Source organism: Oryctolagus cuniculus, chromosome 2 (assembly GCF_964237555.1).
Source record: "Oryctolagus cuniculus chromosome 2, mOryCun1.1, whole genome shotgun sequence".
NCBI lineage: Eukaryota > Metazoa > Chordata > Mammalia > Lagomorpha > Leporidae > Oryctolagus > Oryctolagus cuniculus.
In genome coordinates this window covers 174,224,685-174,245,607 of record NC_091433.1, presented here as the reverse complement: position 1 = coordinate 174,245,607, position 20,923 = coordinate 174,224,685, and the positions used below count along the sequence as shown (strand labels likewise).

Sequence of the window (20,923 nt, the reverse complement as noted above, 5' to 3'; positions counted from 1 at the left end):
CTGGGTTAGAAAAATGTACAGTACCCACATGTTCCTATTGTTTTTTCTTTCTTTTTAAGTTTTACTTGAAAGGCAGAAAGACAAAGAGACAGAGAGAGGTCTTCCATCTGATGATATACTCCCCAAACGCCTGCAACAGCCAAGTCTGGGCCAGTCTGAAGCCTGTCTCCAGGAACTCATCCGGGTCTCCCATAGGGGTGGCAGGGACCCAAGTACTTGAACCATCACCTGCTGCCCCTCAGGGTGCCCATTAGCAGGAAGCTGGATCGAAAGTGGAGCTGGGACGCGACCCCGGGCACTTGGTTAAAGTGGACATCCTAAGTGATGGCCTCACCTTGCTGCAGCAAACCTCTGCCCATTGCTACAGTTCTGGGGGGATCTGCAGAATCTCCCTCCTGCTTGCCGCACTGCAGACATGAAGAAGTATAGCTCCATGTTCCTAATGGCTTATGTTTCAACATCTTACTTGCAAATCAATTATTTGGAACTGAGAACACGTTTCACATGAAGAAACATGTTATTGAAAGAAGTTAGGATCACATGCTGGGTCCTAAAGCCCTCTTTTACCTACTGGGAACAGTGCTGGCTCCAGAGGTACATACCACCTACAAATCTTCACCTTCACATGGGAAAATGCACCCCCAATTCCAGGTCAGCACGCCAGGACATGATTGCCCTAGCCTGGGAAGGAAGGGTTCTCAAACATGACGTTAGCAGCACTCTGGCACCTGACACCTTCTAACTGGGTTTGCAGAGGTCAGGACTTGAGAGTGTAGGGCTGAGCCAACCCCATCAAAGGGGTCGTGCCTGCTGAAGCAAGTTTGCCTGCAACCCTGGCACCTACCGGCTCTGGACGTCACACTTGAGGATATAAAGTTTGAAGGGATTTCCACTATATTCAGCTGTTAAATCCCTGAAGCAAAGAGATCAGCCTTCAGCCAGTCCCCATCCTGTCTCGAGATCTTTTTTCTCTGCCTACTACTATGCCAAGGGTATATGTTGAAGGGGAGGAGGGGTGTCAGAAGGATCACTTCAAGAAGCTTCTAATTCATAAAAAAGAAAAATTAGACCAGCCACTGCACTGTGTTTGCTTTTTGAGTACTAAGCTTAGGCCACAGGCTTATATGTCCCAATGTATTAGATTCTCGTGGCAATGCCATGTGTAGATTCAGTCCCACTTAGAGGTTTGGCTTGATTAGTAGCTTGCCCTAGATCACACACGGCATCATCAAGATTCCAAAGCCAGGCTATTTGAAACCCGATTCCAAGTTGGTCACTGCTGTGATATTCTTGTTTTTCCATAGGAGAAAAAGGAGAATCCAAAAAAGAGACCACAAAGCAGTATTCCGTGAGAAAGTTAAAATTAGGCATTTATTTAAGTAACAACTTAAAGTGTATTCTGGATCGCCAGGCAGTGTCACACTGTTTAACGGCGCCTTTTGCATTTGTGGTCCACCTCTGGCCAAGAGAAGGCCACACCCCGTCACGGCTGGCTGAATGAATAAAGGCTTTGCTGCTGAGGGAACAGGAGGCGAGTCACGGGAGCATTGCTTCCTCGTGAAGTCACACGACAAGGAGCCCCCAGGGCCTTCCCTCGGGTGCCGTCCTGGCCCTGGGAGCAGACACATTACACAGCTGCCATCTTTCTATAGCCAGCGTTGCCCAACATGGTGACTCATGGCTTTGAGAACCAGTGACTTGGCTGTTAAACTGCCTTAGTCCCCAGTGAGAAATGCTAAGAAATAAATTCTTGCCTGAGTCTCTTCTTTATTATTATTCTTTCTTGATGACGTGATGCATGGTTGTAAATATCCTTTGAAATCTTCTCATTTTCTGAGTTAAAAGAAGAAACTTTAAGAAACAAGAAGACAGAAACTTGCCAGACCAGTCCTCCCATTATCAGCAGCAAGTTAAACTTGTTTATGGAAAAGGAAGAACCACAAAGTTCAAGTTTGTTCCAACATTAAAAAAAAAAAAATGGGAGAGAAAGAAGCACAGAAAAAAAAACCAGTACAGATACAATGCACAAAAGGAGAGTATAGCAATAAATCCAAATATCGGTAATCACAATAAATATAAATGGATTAAAATGCAAAAGTATTGGATACAACAATATTAGAAACCCAGATTTCTATTTTTTAAGAAGCTTGCAAAACTATAAGGATCCAGGATGACAGAAGATAGAAGTATTAAAAAAAAGCTGATACATACCTCAAAACAGCTAATCTAGCTATTATTAACATCAAATTAGTTAAAAAAATCATTATTGAGGGTAAAGTAAATCACCATATTTTAATGTTATTTTTAATAAAAGTTTTAATGTATCACTTATATAAGAACTCTAAATTTATTCATACTTAATAAAATATCTTCAAAGTATATAATAATTGATAAAACCTTCATCATGCTTCAAATTGAAAACATACATGGCGATGAAGAAAAATCATTGAGGGAGGAAGGGGAAAAGGCAGCAGCCCGTGCTGAGGGCTTCATAACTGCCAAGACTGCACCAAACGCTGGGGAAACGAGGACATGGAGACATGGTCTCTGCCCTTGTGAAACTGCACTACGAGAATAATGGACACATAGTGCGATAAAGGGAACCATAGAGGCTGTACAAGACAGGGCCAGGGAAGAGAGGAAGGACTCGCTGAGTCAGGATAGTGAGAGGTAAAAGAAAACTCACTTAGGAGACGTCGATTTGAAGTGGCCTTTTTTTTTTTTAAGATTTTTATTTATTTGTTTGAGAGGCAGAGTTACAGAGAGAGGCAGAGACAGAGAGAAAGGTCTTCTATCCACTGGTTCACTCCCCAAATGGCCTCAATGGCTGGAGCTGGGCCAATCCAAAGCCAGGAGCCAGGAGCTTCTTCCGGGTCTCCCACATAGGTGCAGGGGCCCAAGAACTTGGACCATCTTCTCCAGCTTTCCCAGGCTATAGCAGAGAGCTGGATCGGAAGCGGAGCAGCTGGGACTCAAACACGCACCCATATGGGATGCCGGTGCCACAGGAGAGACTGTCTTAATGAATGAGTGGCATTCCTCAGACCAATGGGGCAGAAGGGAGAGGACCAGCAAGAAGGTTGTGCCAGACAGAGAAAGTCCCACACCCAAGGCCAGAGCAGTGAGAGAGGCTTCACACCATCAGAGGTCACACCCATTCAATGATATGGAGAAGAAAAAGGAAAACATTCTCAGTGGTAACACTGTGTCTCTGCAACTTCGGAGGTATCAGATAGTAGAACCGGATGAGCTTCCTCTTCAGCATAAAACAAACACCACTAGAAAAATATCACTGATCACATGGGGGATGGAAGGAATTAAAAAATAAAAAAAGCTGATAGCTTGCTTTCCCTTGCAAATCCCGCATCGCAGATTTGCTAAATTCCAGTGTAAGGCACTCTGGTGATGTCATTTTCACCTCTGTGGATTGCACATTCCCAACAGTCATGTGACAAGCACCCTCTGGCTGTCACCAAGCAATCGAAACAATACCAGCAGCATTGCTCAGCCTCGGCAGGCATGCAAGCTGCCCGAGTCCCTCAGTTTCATAATTACAATCTGATTTGTTATGTGGAATGGACAGGGGGTAAAAAAGGAGAAAAAAACAAGTGTGGAAACTCATTCGCAGCAGGGCTGTGACCCAACACATGTGCTTGCCGTTGGCAAAGGGAGCAGAAGATCCAGTTTGGCAAAGGAAACCAAGCATGGTTGCTCAATGGGCACCTGCGCTGGGGATGTCCGTTGCTACCACGACAGGTCACTCACTCACTTGCGAATGGAACAGCTTAGCCAGAAAGTCTAAGCAAACAGTGCGGTGGCGAAGGGCTTGCTATTCTGCTTTCAGACACAATCGTGTCCCCTGAATCTCGATCTCATTTACACTAACATAACCAGGTGACTGTCTAACACGTGGTGAGTCTGGACTCTGACCCAACCCTTGTTTCTTTTGCTGATGAAAACCGGAAGCTGGGGGTAGGGGAGTGGGGTGCTGGAGGGATGGCGGGATGGGGAAGAATTGTCCGCTTTTCTGGTTTCTTTGGGAATGTGCTTCAAGTGAAGCCGGGTTTTGCTCTCGTCACATCAGGGGAAGTGCAGAACGGGCCTTAAACCTTGTCCCTAGTCTCTTTCCCTCTGTCTAACTCCACCCCTGCTCTGCAAGGAGCTCTTTCCCCTTCTCTCATCTGCTCCTCCTTTCTTGCTCATCCCCCAGGGCGTTTCTTGTCCAACACAAATCGGCAGCCATGAGGCAGCCAGGTACTTTCTACAGAGCAGCTTTACGGGATCACGCAGCAAGCAATGGCCTGGCGTGGTTCTAGTGCTGGGAATGCTACATGAGCAAAGCGCACAGAAACCCCCACTGCCACGGAGCTCTGGTCAACGGCCATCGGGGCAGGTCACCCCAGCTGAGATCTGAGAACCGAAAGGGAGGGAGCCCAGGGACACATGGCTGCAAGAGCATCGCACCTAGACGGCACCTAGACCAGTGCCAAGGGCTTGGGGGAACAGCAGGTAGGAAAGGGGAGTGGGATCTTCGAGGGGAAACCATTAGTTTGGATGAGGAGGAATGGAGAGTCAGAAATAAGAAATAAGAGAAACAAACTTAGAGTAAAAGGCACTTTGTCCACAATAAGAGAGAGATTCTTCTCGATGTAGGAGGACGGTTTGAGAGAACAGAGAGGAGGTCAGCGGGGACTCCAGAGTCTGAAAAAACACTGGACAGAATCCTCTTTGGTTAGAGGTTTGGGACAGGGTGAGTCAGAGGCAGAAGACCAAGTTCGTGGAAGACGGGACGATGGACAGACTGGTGCTGACACCCAGACAGGCACACACAGGCAACCCTACATAGGCTGCAAGAACAGGTGGCTTTTGCAGAGCGTGTCAGGTTGAGGGAAATGAGCTGTGTGTGTCTTTGTGCGGGATAGCAAGCAGGAATGTGGAGCCCCTGCTCTGATAGACCTCATTCTTCACATCTGAGCATGTGTTCCCTGTCATCACACACACAACCACAAACCCTCTTTAAAAGGATGCGCAGCTTCAAAACAAACCAGGTCAGGTGATTTCCGCACATGTTTCCTTAAGTTACCTGTGTCCCCTCTGCCTGGATTTTGGGCTGCACCCTCCTGGAGAACCCCCGCCAAGTTAGCGCAGCCTGGTCGGGGAGTCCAGGAGTACGTACCAGCTGCAGGTTGTTTTCACTGCCTCAGAAGGGAAAGGGGAAAGGCAGCAAGTGTGTACACTACCAAAGCTTGTCTTTAAAAATATACAGGTGAGTTCAGGCCTGTGGAGCAGCGGGGTGAGGGGAGAGCTTTGCAAAGCTTAATCTAGTGGCTGTACATTTCAGATTAAAATAAAAATCTCACTAATGGTCAGAATTTTTTGACAAGTAGGAGTGAGCACCAAGCTGTGCAGGTGCGCTGTGTTATAAAGCAGGCTCCTGTCCAGAGCGCGACCCCTCCTGGTCTTTCTCTAAATACTGTGCACACAGCACTCAAGGGGGATGTGCACAGACATCTTTGTTCTTTCTCCCCCTCTGCAAAAGCCAGTTGAAGAAGATCTATTGGCATTAGCCATTAGGGAAACGCAAATCAAAACCCCAAGGAGATACCTCTTCCCATCCACTGATGAAAAAGACAGTGTTCACAAGTGTCGGTGAGGATGTGGAGCCATCAGAACCCACAAGAGCTGCTGGCAGGGGTGTAAAATGGTGCAGCTGCATGGGAAAACAGATTGGCAGTCCCTCAAGGTTAAACGTCGAGGTCTCATAGACTCAGCCTAGGAATCTACCAAGAAAAGCAAAAATGTGTCCACATAAAAGCATGCATGAGAAGGGTCACAACGGCATTATTCAGAACAGGCAATAAAAAGGACACAATTTGAATATCTATTGGCTTTTAGATGGATACACAAATGTGGTATAGCTACACAATGGGATATTATTCAACAGCGAAAAGGCTACCACAATGTTGCAAGTAAGAGAAGCCAGTTACAAAAAAGCCCACATTGGGTGGTGTCAATTATATGAAGTATCCAGAATAGAGACATTTATAGCAGCAGAGAGTGGTCGTCTAAGGTGGACTGGGGCGTGGAGAGGAAATGGAAGTGACCACGCATGGCCCCAGGGCTCCCTTTGGGGCCGATGGAAAGATTCTAAAGTTGGCTGTGGTGATGGTTATAGACTCTGTGAACACACCAAATACTGTTGACACACACGCCTGAAAGGGGTGCGATGTACCGTGAATGAGTTACATCCTAATAAGGCTGTTATCAGAGAGAGAGAGAGAGAGTTAGTTCTGGCAGCAATTGACTTCTGGGTAGAGTAGGGTGGGGAATGAGAGCGTGAAGGAAGGGGAGAAGGAAAAAGAAAAGAACTTCTCCAAGGGCGAAATGAGCATTGAGATTTCAGCGTGACTTGTAATGTGCTCATTAGAGCGGCATCTCTTCCATGTAAATGTCTACTCCTGTATTCTGACAGGGAAGGTCATGACCTCAAGCAGCTCCTCTGGAGGCAACACCACCCAGGATTCCCAGAAACATTCTGCCTCGCTTGAGCTGTGTCTACAGAATGAAAGAAGGTTGAATAGTGTTGCCACTGTGAAAAATAAAAATTGCTGGGGTAGGCACTTGCTGTAACGGTCTAAATGCCGCTTGGAATTCCCGCATTCCGAATCAGAGTGCCTGGGTTCAAGCTTCCAGCTAATGTGCAGCCTGGGAAGCAACAGGTGATGCCCTGGGGCCAGTGCTGTGGCACAGCAGGTAAAGCCTCCACCTGCAGGGCTGGCATCTCATATGGGCTCCACTTCCCATTCAGCTCCCTGCTAATGCATCTGGGAAAGCAGCAGAGGATGGCCCAAGTGCTGGGTCCCCTTCACCCACGTGGGAGACCTGGAAAAAGCTCCTGGCTCCTGGCTTTAGCCTGGCCCAGCCCTGGCTGTTGGGGCCATTCGGGTAGTAAACCAGGGGATGGAAGATTTTTCTGTCTCTCCTTCTCTCTCTGTAACTCTGCCTTTCAAATAAATAAAGTAAATCTTTAAAAAAAAAATAGGTGATAACCCAAGAACTTGAGTCCCTGCCACCGACGTGGGAGATCCAGACTGAGCTCCTGGTGCCAGCTTGGCCAAACCCTGGCCGTTACAGGCATCTGGGGAGTGAACTGGAGGATGACAGATCTCTACTTTTCTCTCTGCCTGTCTCTCTCCCTCTCTCTCTGCCCTTCAAATAAAATAAAAAAAATTTCAAAAGAAAGAAAAACCAGGGAGGAATTTATGGGTGAAAGCTCTTAGGTAAGAAAAGACAAGTTGGCAAAACCTTCCTCTCAGAGGGTATGAATGTAATAGATTCTTGCATAACAAAGAATCGTTAGCCAGGAGTTACTGCTTCTTGGTGTGTTCCAAATCACAGTCCTGGAGGTGCTTGGGAATTTGATGGCCTTCTCGGTGGTGACTGGAGAGATTTTGCAACAGCAAATGATTCTTAGTGCAGTAGTCCACCTTGTTTGCGCTTTCACTTTCTGTGGTCCAAAAACATTACATAGGAAGTTCCAGAGATAAACAAGTGATAAGTTGTGGATGGAGTTTATTATGTATATTATTATAATAATTCTATTTTTTTTTTTTGACAGGCAGGGTGGACAGTGAGAGAGAGAGACAGAGAGAAAGGTCTTCCTTTTGCCGTTGGTTCACCCTCCAATGGCCGCCGCGGCCGGTGCGCTGCGGCCGGCGCACCGCGCTGATCCGATGGCAGGAGCCAGGAGCCAGGTGCTTTTCCTGGTCTCCCATGGGGTGCAGGGCCCAAGCACCTGGGCCATCCTCCACTGCACTCCCTGGCCACAGCAGAGGGCTGGCCTGGAAGAGGGGCAACCGGGACAGAATCCGGTGCCCCTACCGGGACTAGAACCCGGTGTGCCGGCGCCGCAAGGCGGAGGATTAGCCTAGTGAGCCGCATAATAATTCTATTTTATTATTAGTTATTGCTCATCTCTTCACCTAATTTACAAATTAAACCTTAGCATAAGTATGTATGTATGTATGCATAGAAAAAAAAACAGTATATATAAGGTTCTGTACTATCCAAGGTTTTAGATTTCCACTGGGGGTCTTGGAATGAATCCCCTCTAAGGATAAGAGGCCTATTGTGCTTTCAAAATAAATATGTAAATGTACACATAGAATGAGACACCACTGATTCTTCAGTCCCCAAATGCCGGAAATAGCCAGCCTGGACCAGGTCAAAGCCAGGAGCCAGGAACTGAATCCAGGTCTCCCACATGGGTGGTGGGGACCCAGCTACTTGAGCCATCACCTCCTGCCTCCCAGGGTTCACGTTAGCAGAAAGCTGGGTCAGAAGCAGAGCTTAAACTGCACACTCTGATATGGGATTAGAGCATTACAAGTAGGATCTTAACAGTTGTATCAAGTACCTATCCCTAAGGTGAACTTTTAAATGTAACTTTATGCATATTTGATTGTCTTTTGAAATATATTTATATTAATTAAATGATTGCAATCCCATTTTTTTTAAAGATTTATTTTATTTACTTGAAAGTCAGAGAGTTACACAGAGAGAGAGAGAGATAGAAAGAGAGAGAGAGAGAGAGGTCCTCCACCTGCTGGGTCACTCCCCAATTGGCTGCAATGGCTGGAGCTGTGCTGATCCAAAGCCAGGAGCCAGGAGCTTCTTCCGGGAGAGAACCAGCAAATGAAAGATCTCTCTCTCTCTCTCTCTCTCCTCTCTCCCTCTCAAATTTAAAAATATCCAAATTCACCTAAGAGGGAAAATGAATCCAGCCCCCAAGTCTTAGAATGGAGCTGTGTCAGGTTCATTTCCTTGAACAGAGGGGGAGGAAGTCCAGGAATAAGCTCGGTCTGCGTCTGAGTTCTGCAGACCAAGGCAGGAAAGGGACCCCTGGCCAAGACCTCCCACTGAGACCGAGGCGGCCACTCTCCTCCCTCCGCCCAAGTGAAGTCCCCCGGGGACCTGACCACGGAGGTGACGCTGCACCTCACCCTGATCTCAGGGACACTCACGCTGCCGGGAGAATGGCCAGCCCCTGGGACACGAGGCCCAGAAGTGGGGTAGACATGGGGTCAGAAGCCTTCCCCGGAACATCACAGCCTTGGGCCTGGGCCTTGCTAGTTCCTGCCACTCAGTGCTAGCTGACATTCCCTCAAAGCAGGCAAAACACAAAAAGGCGCCCTTTCCTCTTGGAGAACCAGCCCCGGCCAGGGAGCTGCGCTTGGCAACAGGCGTCAGCGTCAGTGCCAAGTGGTCGCTTGGCTGGGCACCTGCGCTATGCACATGTGGCTCTGACCTGGGCAGCGATGGTCATACTAGCACAGAGGCACCGGGACTCTGGTCTACCTACCTCTAGGCTCCCCTGAGGGGCCTCCAGCACCCACCCACGAGCCACACATCAACCACAGCAGGAGCTTTGGGCTCACTGTGTAGTGAGGCATTTTGCTTTTGTTTTTGTGCTTATTTTCACTTTATTTTTTAAATGTCAGTTTTTATTTTTTTTAATTATTTTTAAAGATTTCTTTATTTATTTGAAGGCAGAGCTACAGAGAGGCAGAGGTGTGGGGAGAGAGAGAGAGAGAGAGAGAGAGAGAGAGAGAGAGAGAGAGAGAAAGGTCTTCCATCTGCTGGTTCACTCCCCAGATAGCCACAACGACCGGAGCTGTGCTGATCCGAAGCCAGGAGCCAGGAGTTTCTTCCAAGTCTCCCAGGCGGGTGCAGGGGCCCAATGATTTGGTTCATCTTCTACTGCTTTCCCAGGCCATAGCAGAGAGCTGGATGGGAAGTGGAGCAGCCGGGACTTGAACCAGTGCCGTTGTGGGATGCCGGCACTGCAGGCAGTGGCTTCACCTGCTACACCACAGCGCTGAACATATTCTCATTTTAGAAAAAGAGATTATAGTACTTTACATTTTGTTTTGAAGATTATTTATTTAAAAGGCAGAGTTACAGAGAGGGAGATGGAGAAACAGACAGAAGTCTTCCATCTACTGATTCACTCCCCTAAAGGCCACAATGTCAACCACGGCTGGGCCAAGCCAAAGCCAGGAGCCAAGAATTCCATCCAGGTCTCCTGGAAGCAGGCGGCCAAGGACTTGGGTCATCTTCTGTTGATTCTCAGGTACATTATGCAGGGAGCTGGATCAGAAGAGGAGCAACCAGGATGCAAACGAAGCACTGTGCCACAACGCTGGCCCCTTCAACTTTACGTCTTGTATCTTGTTTAAACTCCTGTGCGGAGCCAGCCACATTATGGTCTCTGGAGGCGCTGGGAGAGGAGAGGCAACAGGGAACTTCGGCCAGCACCTTCAGTGTGCAGCAGCCTCTGGTCCTTGAACCCTCTCCAGTTGGGTGTGTTCCTCTCCTTGACTCCACCAGGCACTGTGCTTTACATCACAATTTTTCAGGCCCTCGGATGGGGATCTCTCTGATAAATCACTTGGCTTCTAGCAAACCTTCCATGTGCCAAAGCACACAAACAATACATATTTTTCAACACCCACATTTGAACAGTATTCTAGGTACACTCTACTATAATGGCTGGCCGATAAAGCAGTCTTGACATTACCTCATTTCCCTGACTACATTTAGAAGCAAACATTTTCAGAATATGAAACGAAATGACAAAGGTCAGAGGCCCATGAATAACGTGCTGTGTGTGTACTTGTTCTAAAAAAAATGATCCTTGCCTCTGTATAAAGATGTTGTGTATAGTTATTTCACTTGGAAATGTCATAGGGTTACTTGGTTTTAAAAAGAAAATGGAAAACCACAAAGATATTCATGTCATGCTGAAATAAAATATTTCTTAATGGACTGTAACATTTAATTCCCCATCACTTCTCTTTGTCCTGTGGCTGATTTATAAACATGCAACGCACAGTTCAATTGCAATGAAGGGTTCACAGCATCTTTTGTCTTTCCAAGGCAAAGAATCAAATAACTTAGATTTAGAAAAGATATGATTGTTTCCCAACAGTTCCTAAATCTGATGAACTATTATAATCATAACGTAAATAGAATTACATTTAATCTTTTTCCATGATGAGATAATCTGTACTTTCAACTTCAAACAAGATGCTGTTTTTATCTACCCTTAATACTTCACACTTCAAAAGTAAAACACTGCTGAAACACTTGAATGAAAGTCATTTTCTCTCCATTATTCTGGTTAATTAAACAGGGGAACTTAATTATGAATGAACTCATTCGAATTCTCCAATGTTGGTAATGACAAGGTGGGCGTGATAGCTGGGGGCAGCCTGCCGCATGCTTACCTGTGACTTGGGGAATCTGCCCCAAGGAAGAAGCACAGAGCTCACGCTCACTTTCGCTCTCTGGGCAGTTTTGCCCTGGGAAATACGAGTTTTTTCCTCTGAAATATTTTTCCAAATCCCCTAAGATGTGCATTCTTGGTTCTTCCGATCGATAGAACAAACATTATCGAACACTTACTAAGTGCCAGACGCTGTACTGGAAGTTAGGATGTGAAAGATAAAAATGACAGTCCCTGGACTGTTGTGGCCCCTCAGGGTAAGCCACTGCTGGCAACGCCAGCATCCTGTATTGGAACAGCTGTTCCAGTCCTAACTGCTCTGCTTGCAATCCAGCTTCCTGCTAATGTTCCTGGGGAGGCAGTGGGTGATGGCCCCTGCCTCCCATGTGTGAGATCCAAATGGAGTTCCAAACTACAGGACTGGGTCTGGCTTAGACCAGGCTGTTAGGGCCATGTGCAGAGGAAACCAACAGATAGTAGATCTCTCTATCTCCCCCCTCCCCTTCTGTCTCTCTGTCTTTGTATGTGTGACTCTGTCTTTCAAACAAATAAATAAATCTTTTTGAAAATCACAGCCTCTGGGGTCAAGCGGCCTAGGGTAGAGGATCCAGACGGCAGGAATGGTATCCTTGCTGTCTATTGTCGCTCCCCCTCTTCGTGGAGGAACGACACTAAACCCTGCCTAGGCTTCATATCCGAGTCACGGCACCATTATGTCACTCCTCCTCTTCGTGGAGGAACGACACAGGACCCTGTGTTGTTCTTTCGTCTGCTCGGCCCTCCTGGGTTTGCTGCTGGTTCTTCCCGGGTTGGCTGCTGGTCCTTCCCGGGTTGGCTGCTGGTCCTTCCCGGGTTGGCTACCGTCCCTTCCACCTCCGTGGAAGGGCGGTTCCCCCTGGCCACTTTCCCCACTTCCGCGGGGGAGCGGCACACCGCCGGCCGGCTCTCTCGGGGGCTGCACAGGTGTTCCTTCAGATGTTCCCCCTAGATGTTCCTCGTGCATGCCATCTCTCTCCTCCTTTATAGTCCTCTTCCACCAATCCCAACTCTGCTACCCACACGCCGAGTACGCTGCTCTCCTCCAATCAGGAGCAGGTCCTGCAGCTTGTCAAGTTGGTGAGAGGCAGCTGGGTAGAAGCTGTTGCCTCCTCTCCCAGCGCCATATTGTGGGAGAGCAGATGCATAGAATAAGTCTTAATTCCAGTAACTCAGTCCAGTCCGGGTTGCTCCCCACAGTCTATGCTCTGTGCCACGGGGGAGGCACACGCCAGGTCCCTGGTCCAGTCTAGTCCATGAGTTTTGAGTCCAGAGCAGGGATTCAGTTTTTCCATCTGAACAGTTTCTCTGGGGTCCCTCCAAACTAAAAGGCATACAGTTGTCCTTTACGGCTCTAGGTTTCACATTGTTCCAGAAAAGGTGTCTAATAGCCACACCAAATGCAGCAACAGCATTTCTATAATGTTGATGCCAGAACAAATCTTTGTTTCTTCTGGGTACCTCTTAATGTTTTCTCCCTGCTAATCGCCGACTTAGAACCCTACACTGACCCTGTCTTCACTGGGGAAGGGTGTCATAGTGGGCATGCTTTCAGGGTGTAACCTTCCCTTCCATCTACTCACATGGTGGAGAATGGCTTTGTCACCTACTCAAGGTACTTCCTGGGCACAGATTCAAACGCTAATAGAATTGACTTGTCCTTGATCCTTTCACATGAACACAATGATTCTGAGACACTTTCTTCTCTTCTATTTTGGAAAAAATGATCTATCTGGGGGGAGAAAAAGGTCTATCTTATGATTTCTCGGATGGCTTCTTGCTAGTGAATGATTTCAGTCCCAGCCATAGCCTCATGGTGGTTCATTCAAGCTCTGCTTTGCTGATTCAAGAATCACTCTGCTGCCCACGGCTCTTCTGCTGGCCACTTTTTTTTTTTTTAAGATTTATTTTTTTATTTGGAAGTCAGAGTTACAGAGAGGGCAAGGCAGAGAGGGTGGGCAAGGATGGGGGATGGGGCAGTCTTCCACCTGCTGACTCACTCCCCAAATAGCCACAAAGGCCAGGACTGGGCCAGGCCAAAACCAGGAGCCAAGAGCTTCATCTGGGTCTCCCACATGGGTACAGGGGTCCAAGCACTTGAGCCATTCTCTGCTGCTTTCCCAGGCCACAGCAGAGAGCTGGATCAGAAGGGGAGCAGCCAGGACTGGAACTGGTGCCGATATGGGATGCCAGCTCTGCAGGCAGTGGCTTTACCCTCTAAGGTACAGCACAGCCCCTGGGCTAGCAACTCTAAATAGGTAGAACCATTCTCTTGAGTTGTAAAGGTCTTTTGTTTTGTTTTGTCTGAAGATGTTTCACAAAGATTCAAAGCAAAACGAGATGACTTGTAGATGAGCAAATTTCAGTTGGGAATGAGAGAGTTGATGGCTTTTTCAAACTGCACAGTATCCCCCCACACAATCCTGCCCCCATCCCAGTGTGCAATAGTGGACATAGGAAGTGAGAACCTGGGCTCAAGGTTCCATTCACATTTCTGTCTCCCACTCCCCACCTGCTCTGTAATCTTGAATTACCTTCTAGCCGATTCCAGAAATCTGTTCATGTGCATATTTTGAATTTAGATAAATAAAATATAAAGTGATTTAAATTTCAAACAATGGAATACATATAATGAAAAATTCTTATAAAAATGATGTTTAGATTGTCTGCTACACTTTCCCCCTCCAAAAAAAAATCCAGAAATTTGATTAAAATAGAATTCTTTCTGGAAGTCTTGTTTGCCCCTCAAGAAAACGTGTGTTCAGCTATAGCTGGGCCCTGGCAGATCCAGTGTCCAGCAGTGTCCATGCTCTGAGGTGCAATCTGGGTGTGTTGTCTGGATCGTGGAGAAGCACCATTCACTGGGACACACGGTAGAAATCAGACAGCAGATCTAGGCAGTTATAAAGCCACAGAAGGAGAAGCAGGAAGCTTGGAGGCCCTTGAGAACTGTCGCAGGGATCCCCCGGGCTTGGTATTTTCCACCAATTACCTGAGCTCAGCTCATTTCTGGCCTAGGGCAGTCTCTCCTTGGCTTCCTGTAGGAAGTCTCATCTTCCATTGAGACTTTGTTTTAGACAATCCTTATTCTCCAGGCGTGCTGGGAGACAGCAGCTCTCCTCTAGCCCCTCCTGGACCGGTGTGTCTCCTTGGGCAGGTTACAAACTCACCACTTGCTTGTTTGTTTATGAATAAACCAGTTGATGCATCTTATATCAGCCCTTCCCACTCAACCCCCCCTCCCCCCCGCCTTTAATGAATGGCCAGTTCCGAACCAGAACAAGGGTTAGTAAGCCACGCTCCTAAGGCCAACTCTTGCCAACTCTTGGTTTTTGTGCCAGGAGCAAAGAACACTTTATTTTGTTAAAGGATTGTTTTAAAAATCAAGAAGGGCTGGCGCCGTGGCTCACTAGGCTAATCCTCCGCCTTGCGGCGCCAGCACACCGGGTTCTAGTCCCGGTCGGGGCGCCGGATTCTGTCCCGGTTGCCCCTCTTCCAGGCCAGCTCTCTGCTGTGGCCAGGGAGTGCAGTGGAGGATGGCCCAAGTGCTTGGGCCCTGCACCCCATGGGAGACCAGGAGAAGCACCTGGCTCCTGCCACTGGATCAGCGCGGTGTGCCAGCTGCGGCGGCCATTGGAGGGTGAACCAATGGCAAAGGAAGACCTTTCTCTCTGTCTGTCTCTCTCTCACTGTCCACTCTGCCTGTCAAAAAAAAAAAAATCAAGAAGACGTTGACACATACGTAATAGAGACTGTGTATGGCCTGCAAAGCGTTAGTGTATTCATTATCTGGCCCTTTCCAGGAAAGTTTGCTGATCCATGGACCAGAGCACTCCTACCTCACCTGCCGGGGCCACGTGGGTTCTTGCGGGTGAGTCCAGCCAGAGCACACCCTGGCCTCTCCTCTTTCCTCCACCATCATGTAGGTTACTTGGTGAATTTGAGAACACTCCCAGGGCACCTTGACTGGAGTTAGAGGAGTTCCCAAGGCCTTTGGTTGCACACTGGTGACCTTTCAGTTTATCCTGACCTCTGTGTGTGCACACCCAAGGCCCAGCATGCACGTGCTCACATGTGCCTCTCATCGATCCTATTCACAGAAGACAACCTCGGGACAGTGGTTAAGATGCCACTTGGGATGCCCACATCCCATGTTGGAGTCCAGGCTCTGCTTCTGATCCAGCTTCTTGCTGATGCAGACCCTGAGAAGGCAGCTGATGAGGGCCCGAGTTGGGGGCCCCTGCCACTCAGATGGAGTCCTTGGTTCCTGACTTGGCCTGGCTTAGCCTGGGCTGTTGCAGGCGTTTGAGGAGTGACTCGTAGATGGAAGATCTATCTACGTCTCTCTCTCTCTCTCTCTCTCAAATAAAATTAAAGTAAAAATAATTAAAGAGAGAAGACAATTTTATCTCCTATTTTTAGATTTTCGGTAGCTACTTTACTATTGTCCCTCATGTACTGCCAATAAAGTAGGTGAGAGCTCTTTTGAAAGAAAACTTTCAGTGCTACTGTTTTTTGGTTTTGTTTTGTTTTTAAAAATTTTTAGGCTTGGGACACCATTTGTGTTTGTAAGATTTCCTTGTCTTTATTTGGAAGGCGGGGATGGGGGCAGAGAGAGAGAGAGTCCTTTCACTCCCCAAACGCCTGCACTAGCCAAGGCCCGGCATCCCTTGGTGCTACGGTTTCTATGATCCTTCGGTGTGCAGCTACCTGAGTTGAAGCATGTAGGCAGCTTCCGGGTTTCCTGTTGTGATAACTTGTGAGGCTGAGCTAAGCTGACGAGGATCTAGAAAAGACTCTCGGTGTAACCCGTCCGTGTTCTTAAACCACTGTTAAATGGTCAGATGTATTAAAGTCAACACATCCTTAAGGTCTCTGATTTGTTTTCAGAGGAGCTGGGCAAAAATAAAAGTAAGAAAAGTACTATTAAACAAAGACATACCCAGCCAGATGCCGCCAACAGCAGCCTCAGGTCAGAGACAGCTTCTCCACTCTCTTCCTTTCGCTCTTTAATTGCTCCCTCTCTCCCTCCCTGCCCCCTTTCTCTCTTCCTTCCTTCCCTCCTTTCTCCACACTCCCAAACAGGTATAGAGCATCTCCCCAAAGGCACGGTTTTAGAAAGTGTAAATGTAATGTAATAAGAGCCTACCCTCCGGGGGCTCGCGTTCTATTGCAAGAGACAGATTATTAAAAATAATAATAAAGAAAAAGAAAATTCCAGCAATTGGTAAGGGCTATGCAGAGAATAAAATTGAATAATTTTACAGAAGGTGATTACTTTAGGCGGTATGGGGTGGGGCCATCAGTTAAAACCTCTCTGAAGGGTGACGTTTTAGTGGAGCTCTGAGAGACAGGAAGGAGCCAGTCCCAGGAAGCAGGGAGAGAATGCATTAGAACCAGGCTGAGACAAAGGCCCAAAGCAGGAACAGGCTGGGGCATGCCAGGAGGGAAGGGAGGCTTGAGGGCGGCGGGCAAGGGGAGGAGCAGCCATGAGAATGTGTCCATCAGAAGCGTGGGTGATGCCAAGTACTTTGATAATTTCCTAAGAGATCATGGGATTTTGCTTTACTTAAAATACGTATAATAAGGGGGGGGGGCGGGGGCTGGTATTGTAGCACAACCAGGTAAACCGTCACCTGTGATGCTAGCATCCCATATGAGCACTGGTTTGAGTCCCGGCTGCTCCATTTCAAATCCAGCTCCCTGCTAACATGCCTGGGAAGACAGCAGAAGTGCTTGGGCCCCTGACCCATGTGGGAGCCTGGATGGAATTCCAGGCTCCTAGCTTCAACCTGGCCCAGTCCTGGCTCTTGTGGCCATTTGGGGAGTGAACTAGCAGATGGGAGATTTCTCTTCTCTCTCTCTCTCTCTCTCTCTCTCTTCTCCCACCCTCTCCCTGTCTCTCCCTCTCCCTCTGTAATTCTTTCAAATAAATAAATAAATCTTTAAAAAAATAAAAATACACAATAAGGAAAGGTGGGTGTGTAATATGTGTCAGTTCAGTCTCTACGGCGCTGTCTTCGACCAAATTCAAGTTTCTGTTTTTCTCTATTTACTAGGTACCCCATACACCAAAGCAGACAAGTAGCATTTGAAAAGAGCAAAAGAGCAAGGAATTGAGAAATGTATCACCATGCTGCTCAGTATCGCAGAGGTCGCGTGTGTTAGTGGAAGAGTGGGACGCAGGTGAATGACTTGTTATGATATTTTATTAAACTTGATCAACTTGCCCTTTTGGAAGGACCAAGGGGTCAGAATTCTGAGTCTCCAAATGTCACTTCCAGCTAGCTGATGTGTGTGAACCAAGGGAGGGAAAACCCAGGCCTTGAAACATCACGGCCCTGAGATTTGCAGACTCAGATATTTGTTGTTCTCAGTGCATTTAGTGGAGAGCTGGCTCCGGGGAATGAATTCACATTAATCAGAGTTAGAACGGATTGATGAATATGGAACAATGCCAGGTATTCCTTACCTGTGAGCATAAGAGCTACCACACTAAAATGCACAGCTGTTGGTCAGCACGTACTCTTCCTGGTAGGACAAACTATTTAAGAAACCAAGATACAGTTAGAAGGTTAAAATGTTAAATATGGGAGCTGAACACATCAAGTTGGGAATTTTGGAGGGCTATTTTCAGTAAGCAGTGGAACACTGGAGTCGCCTTTTTTTACCACAAGGACACACAGTCCCAGTTGGGCAGAGAAGATCTACTACCATCAGGCTGGACAAAGAAGGCCAGTGCTATAGAAATACTGGCCGGTTCTTGTCCCCAGCCTTTCCTTTTTCTAGGTCTGGACCACTATTTCCCAAAGAGTGATCTTTGCATATTTATTAAATAAAAATGCATTTTTCTGGGGTGGTCATTGTGGTGTATGTAGCAGGTTAAGTTGCTGCTTAAGGTGCCCACAGGGGAGGCAGCACCTACCACCCATGAGGGAAATCCAGATGGCTCCTGGTAGGACAATCTATTTAAGAAATAGATTGGCCTGGTCAAGCCCCAGCTGTTGTGGGCATTTGTGGAGGGAGTCAGTGCACAATCTTTCTCTGTCTCTATCTCTCTCATTCTGCCTTTTAAGAGGACGAAACAAATCAGCAATTTTAATGGATTTTTCTAGACCCCATATCACACCTCTGAATCAGAATTTCTTTTGCATTTTATTTTTTGAGATTGATCACTTTTTTAAAAGATTTATTTGTTATTTACTTGAAAGGCAGTGGCAGGGATGGGGGAGAGAGGAAGAGAGGGAGAGAGAGAGAGAGAGAGAGATCCATTGTTTCACTCTCCAAATGGTTGCAATGGCTGGGAATGAGCCAGGCTGAAGCAGGAGCCTAGAACTGCATCCAGATCTCCCACATGGGTGACAGAGACCCAACTTGTGCCATCTTCTGCTGCTTTCCCAGGTGCATTACCAGGGAGCTGGATGGGAGGGGAGCAGCCGGTACTCAAACCTCCACTCTGGTATGAGATGCTGTGTCGCAAGTGGAGGCTTAACCCCTTGCACCAGAATGCCGGCCCCTGAATCAGAATTTCTGGCCTTGGGCTGGGAGTATGATTTTTAGCTAGTTTTCTAGAGGACTTTCATGCACACTAACGTTTTAAAAACTACTGATAGTTGCTACGCTATATAACCTCAAACAAGCTAGTTACTGAATTCTCCAAGCCTCAGTGGCTTTGTCTGTAAAGCAGGGATAATAACAGGTTCTATAGCCCAGAGTTATTGCAGGGATCAGATGAGCCAAGACATGTAAAGTCCTTAGAACAGCGTCTAGTGCTACTAAGTCCTCAACACATCCCGGCTATTTTTATTACCACTGTTACCATCATCATCTTCATTATCATTGTGCAAGCCACCACGTTCCTGTTTGTTCATGGATTGGATTTTTTAAACCAAGCACAGCCAAATTGATTAGTTATTGTCTTAAGGGAGGCCACACATTGACAGAGTCTTAATGCGATCTCCCAGATTGCTTTTGTTGGTGATATTTCCAAGTTTCTGCTTCTCCTGGATGTAAAAGATGATATCCTAAGCCATTCCAAACTCACGCAACAGGATGGATTTGTTTTCAGGAATTTCTAATGGCTGCCACAACATTTGGCTTGATGCTAACCTTTGATCTCAGAATTTGGCACGTTTTTGCCCTGTCTTAAAAATTGGGTTGTATCCTACTTTGGGGCTAAAAGTTTTCTAGCTACTGACAACTGCAACATGCTAACTTGTTCAGTCACTCTTCCAGACACCGTCTGCCACCTGTTAACGACTTACCTCCTATTTACACTTTCCTTTTAAAAAGGAACAACAACATGTGGAAGCGCAGTCTGCTCATTTGGCTGAGTGACAGCCTTTCCAATGATAATGGGAACAATCTTGTAGGTGCCACGCTAGGACACTGGAAGTGGAGCACACAACACACATGGTGCTTCCTACCTTGCTAGAGTCGGTAAGTGGATCATGGAAGAACACCCTTCCTATCAACTGTCTCTTCATCTGAATAACTTCAAAGTGACTTGTGATCATTAATTAAGCCTCAAAGCACCCCTGTGACGTGGATAATTATACCAGCTCTTCCCACCTCTTAGACGGGCACAGTAAAGGATGCAGAAGTTAAGACAAGCTAATTCCCCACCTTGGGCTGAGTCAGCAGGAAAACCACTCAGGGAAGTTTTCAGCCTTTCGATCTAAATACGTCTGCACCTGGTTTCCCGAAAGGCAGCCAATGACATTTAAAACCCAGTTGTTGGGAAATGAATCCTTTTTTATAAAAGTAAAGACTGAAAGTCTCACCTGGTGAAGAGAAAAGGAAGGTACATGCGGCGATTAGCCGGGGTCCAGCTACTCTGAGCGCCTTTGTGTCCAGGCTGCTTCTCTACAGACATTCGTCCTTCCCTCTCATCTCCACTTCCCAATACACCTGCTGTTGGCCTGCCATGGAGGAAACAGCCCGAGTTATTGATGACAGGTGTGACCTAAAAGGCCTGCTGAGAGAGCCATCCCTACCAGACCCAGAGCGTGCACGGGGCTCCACCCCATTCCACTCCCTCATCTGCCCGATTCTGCTAAACATAGCCCAGCTCCCAGCTGGCAGTCTTTGAACTATTTTTAGCTGGGTCCGGGGCTCAGGCCAATAAGTCTAGAGGTGAAGAGTCAGCTCTAGGTTTTTAGAATATATTAACTTCATTGTTTTCCCTCTTATTAAAATGTGCATGCCTTCATTTTAGACTTTATGAAAAACATAGTCAAGAAAAAGGGGAGAATATTTAGAAATCATAGCAAAAAGAAGAAAATGAAAATTTCCTGTAACATTCTTTCTAGAGGTATAATGTATATAGCAAAGTGAAATAATCTAAAATGTACATTTTGGCACACTTTTATGTAAGTATAAATCTATTTAACTACCAGTTAGATCAACATAAACCATTCCAGAAAGTTCTCACTAGTTCCTTCCCAATCAATATCCTGTGCCCCGGAGGTAAATCCTATCCCGAAGTTATTGATTTTAATTAGCTTTACCTATTTTTAGATTTCATATAAATATAGTCAAACACCACATACTTTTCATGTCTTTTTTTCCATTCATTATAATTTGTGTAAGACATATCCA

The 20,923-nt window shown here is 46.9% G+C and overlaps 1 long non-coding RNA gene across 1 annotated transcript; it reads right to left on the bottom strand.

Annotated features, from left to right (window-relative positions):
- Positions 1–1,344: 1,344 nt before the first annotated feature.
- Positions 1,345–20,377, bottom strand: LOC138848645 (uncharacterized). The gene is made up of 3 exons (XR_011386723.1): positions 20,107–20,377; positions 17,796–17,867; positions 1,345–1,833 (listed from the first exon to the last, which is right to left on the bottom strand). It is a non-coding gene; the product is annotated as an uncharacterized lncRNA (long non-coding RNA).
- Between the last annotated feature and the right edge of the window lie 546 nt (positions 20,378–20,923).